The following is a 4,280-nucleotide window of genomic DNA, read 5'->3' as shown; positions in this document are numbered from 1 at the left end:
ATCTGTTAGGATAGTGAATCACCTGAAGAAGCTGAACAACCCTTCTGAGGCCAGAGTCGGAAGCTGAGAGTATGTCACAGATGTAGTTACAGCAGTGTTGAGGTGGCACTAAGATTGTCCCCACACCCCCCACAAGAGGTGCTTCCTTATATTCCCATGAAGAATCATCACAATGACACCCACAGTAGGTTCATACAAGTGGCTAATTGTCACAACAGTCTGGCATGGTTGTTAAATACCCTGACAAGGACCCATATATCTATTTTTCACCTAAGTCCTTCTGATCTCTTGGTGCTTTAGTCCTTTGATCTCTGTTTTCCTCTCGGATTTCCAGACTACTTGCTGATGAGATGGATTCTCCTAAGCACCACAAATCATAAATGATTCTGGAGGAAACTTCCCTTCCTCTCTTTTAGCCCATTTGACCTGGCAGCTGTGGGTGTTGACTGGAAAACCATAATGCAATGTATTGCTTATAATTTGGGATAGTCCAACAGAAGAAAGACGTTTTGTCAGTTTATTGTTTTTAGGTTCCATTAGTCTTTCTTTTTATTATGGATATATTTAATCCTTATTAGTAGTAAATAAAACCCTCTTGTTGAAAGCCACTATCCTCATGATAATCAGTTGTGCAAATGTCCTATGACTTATGTCTTTGTTTCTTTTTGATCTGAAAAAAAAAATCCCCAAATTTAATTAGACCTCAGTTCTCTTGCATGAATTACCAAGCAAATTCTGTCACTTTCTGAATATTCAGCTATTGCTCTTCCATAGATGATCCCCAAATCCTTGGGTCTGTATCTCTCTTGAAATGCAGATGCCAGCTATCCATATAACATCAACATATCCAAAATCACACTCACTGGGTTCCAAACTAGCTTCCTTCTGGGGCCCCCCATTCCTCCAGAAAATTTCTCCAGAAAGGATCCCCCTCTCCAGCAGAGGTTGCCAAGGCTCCTCCTACTCTCCCTCCCATGTCCAATAAGTTAACCATCCCAGGATTCTTTCCTTACAACCTCCTTTCCATCCCCATCCCCGATAGTCTTACTTTACATCTAGATCACTGAAGAAGACTAAGGGACACTCCTGAGTCATACAAGCTCAAACCAGAGGTTTATTGATTTGCTGTTGGCCTTTTCTGACCCTCTCATAGCTACCCTGAAGGTTATTTGCAAAATTCATTACTCTTGTCATATTGTTCCCTTGCAAAATTTTTTGTGGCTCCCTTTAGTGTATGGATTTAAATTCCAAACCCTCACTCTGGTATTCTAGACATGTCATAATCTACTCCAAACTTCTCCCTTGATAATTGTTCCAAGACTTCATCCCTTTCCAAAAGAATATTCTATTCTACCTTTCCCAACATATCAACAGGTCTTCAGCTTTGCAACTTTCATTTATTCATCAAATAATTATCAGACCAATGTTTAGTGTCAGTAACTGTGCTAGGTATTGCTAGTGCACCACCTCTTTCTCCTGAGAAACCCACTTACTCACTCATGTTGTTTTGCATCAGGGTGGCCTCCCCTCTCCTTTGTGGTCCCCTTCTCTTGAAACACTGCAGTGAGACAGGGTATGCCTGACCCTATAAAAAACATTTCCAAATATGTATAGAGCACCTCAAAATTGTTTTTGCCCTGTGAACAAGAAATTCCACATTTGGGAGATCTAAAAATGTCACCCAAACTTCAGAGAAATTGTGTTTTCTTCTTCAAGATTATTTATTTATTTGTATGGTAGAGAGAGAGTATGAGCATGAGCAGGGAAGAGGGGCAGTGGGAGAGGGAGAGAGAATCTCAAGCAGTCTCTTCCATGAGCATGGAGCCTGAAACAGGGTTTGATCTCACGACCCTGAGAAAATCATCAGAGCTGAAACAAAGAGTTGGATGCTCAATGGACTGAGACACCCAGAGGAATAGTTTTTGTGTAACGATCCCCATTATTGCCTTATTTACCAGTCTTATTCAAAATATTGAAAACATGGAAACAGTATAAATAATAGAAGACTACACATAATAGCATAATACCTTGATGTGGTTACTGGTTAATAACAGATCTTTAAACTATTTCATATAATTTGAAGAATATTACAAATCTGTTCCACTTCTAAATAAAAAAGCTTCTGGTAATATGAGGAAATGCCCATCATAAATTATTTGAAAACAAATCATACTGAAACCACATATATATGTATACATATTCATATATTTATAACATTTCTATTTATTTTATATATACTATGTATTCTTAAATTTTATATATTATGCATTTAAAAATTTTTGTAAGTATTGAAAACATAATTTTAAAATTATATATAGCAAAAAAAACTAAGAATAGATATATTAAAATATTACCAGAGATTATCTCTAAAATGTGGATTATGGGTAATTTCTTTGTTCACTTCTTTTTGTATCTTCCAAAGTTTCATTGGATATATATAAAAAGTATTGATTATTTCCACAAAGACTTTTTTAAAACTATAATTGTAGCTTTTAGCCAATACTATGTGTGCTTTAACATCCAGATGAACATCCATCCTGGCCTCACATGACTGTTAGGTCACGAGAGAAATATTTGTCCCTTCCCTTAAACTGCAGTAACACTCATCACCTTTGTCACAAGTTGGACTTATCCTATGACATCATCTACTTTGTTTGGGTGATGACTCTTCCCCCTGGTTAAATGGTGAGTGAGGGGGAGCAAAATGTGTAGTTCCAAAATGTGCCACTTTGGCATGCGAATTATTTTGAACTGAAGACAGTCAAGTCCCAAGAGACTCAGGAAGGGGTTTTTGTTTTTTGGGAGAGGTGTGTGTGTGTGTGTGTGTGTGTGTCCCTTACCTTCCCCTTGCCTGGCTTAAAGAATTTAGATAGTGAGACTGTGTCATGAAAAGAATTATTACCAGAGATAACTTTTACATCAGAACAGTTTCTCTGCATAACATGACAGACATTTGTTTACCACATATTTACTCTCCTCATCTTCCTTTGATCATGGTTGTCACGTTCAAGAGGTGGGAATCCTGGTGACCAGAGCCAAAGTGATGGGGGGACTACCAACTGATGATCATCTTTATTTCTTACAATCACTTCTTTTACATCTTCCACAAGATCTGATTACAAACAGGATGTAGACTTCTGTGCAGGGCATGGGCTACGTGTGAGATGTGATTTACATCCAGGCAATCAAGTGAGACAAGTGAGCAACAATGATTATCTCTTACCTTTAAATGACAACATCTTTTAGCTTTAACTGACAAGAGCAAGTTAGGGATTCTCCGCACTTATCAGATCTATCTAATGGAGGAGATGAAAACACTCCAAGGATCTCCCATGTTTAATCTGGGCATCAGCCCAGGAACACTCTTGCCCTCCATCTCCTGGAGTTTTCTCACAGGATTCCACATGACCCCAGTCACAAGGTTCCGGGTTGTGTTCCAACAATGGTCTTCCCCTTTGAAATCCCAGAACCCTATGGCCTTTCTCCTCAGTTTAGGGTAACAGATAAGCATCAGTTGCTTGACTGTCTAAAAACATCATATCTTTGGAGCTCCTGTACATAGAAAATTCAATTAGCTTTTTTTTTTTCTCCTGCCAATCTGTCTTATATCAATTTAATTATTAGACCAGTCAAAGAATCTAGAAGAAAAGAAGGGAAAAGTTGTTTTTTTTTTTTTTTTTCTTACATAAGCAAGTAGGGAGCGTGCCTTAGGTATCACCCTGCTTCTTGAACATCTAGCCAATTGTCTTGTAGAAAAATAGTCTTGGGTGAATAAACTGTGTCAATAAACATTAAGACCCTTTAGTACTAAAGACCACATAAATGCAAGTCACTCTTCAATTTGAAATTAGTAAATGATAACAAAGCAAGCTTATATCAGGTACCTGTTTACATAGCTATGTCTGGGAAGGGAAGAGTGTGGAAGAATAACATTGTCTAAGCACCTGCTATGGCAAGTATGCTGATGGCCACCTGATTTTTTGACTGTGTTGATTCTTCCCAACAGTCCTATGGAGTAAGTCATTTTCTTCTCTGTTGAATAGGTGAAGAGATGCATGATCAGAGCTGTGAGTTCACAGTGAGTGTCAGTGCTAGATGGCTCTTCAGGTTTAACTGGGTCTAAAGCTCACTCTATTTCCATTGACTTTTCACACAGTTAGTTGTCAAAGAGACTTCCAGGTACAGACTCCTGTCCCTTCTCCTTGTTCAGCCTGGCTTCTGACCACTTGAGAGGATGCTAAGAGTCAGGATGAGAAAACACAAGTCCCAGAGTGTACTAA

At 38.5% G+C, this 4,280-nt stretch overlaps 1 long non-coding RNA gene across 2 annotated transcripts; it reads right to left on the bottom strand.

The window, feature by feature from the left end:
• Positions 1-523: 523 nt before the first annotated feature.
• On the bottom strand, positions 524-3,375 carry LOC101689716. Of its 2 annotated transcripts, none has more exons than XR_201334.2 (3): positions 3,224-3,375; positions 1,494-1,585; positions 524-670 (listed from the first exon to the last, which is right to left on the bottom strand). It is a non-coding gene; the product is annotated as an uncharacterized LOC101689716 (long non-coding RNA). The 2 variants fall into 2 exon arrangements; XR_001177440.2 differs by having other exon boundaries at positions 1,498-1,585.
• Between the last annotated feature and the right edge of the window lie 905 nt (positions 3,376-4,280).

This window comes from Mustela putorius, unplaced genomic scaffold (genome assembly GCF_011764305.1).
Source record: "Mustela putorius furo isolate JIRA1106 unplaced genomic scaffold, ASM1176430v1.1 tig00537338_pilon_pilon_pilon, whole genome shotgun sequence".
NCBI classification, from domain to species: domain Eukaryota; kingdom Metazoa; phylum Chordata; class Mammalia; order Carnivora; family Mustelidae; genus Mustela; species Mustela putorius.
This window is presented reverse-complemented; position numbering and strand designations above follow the sequence as displayed.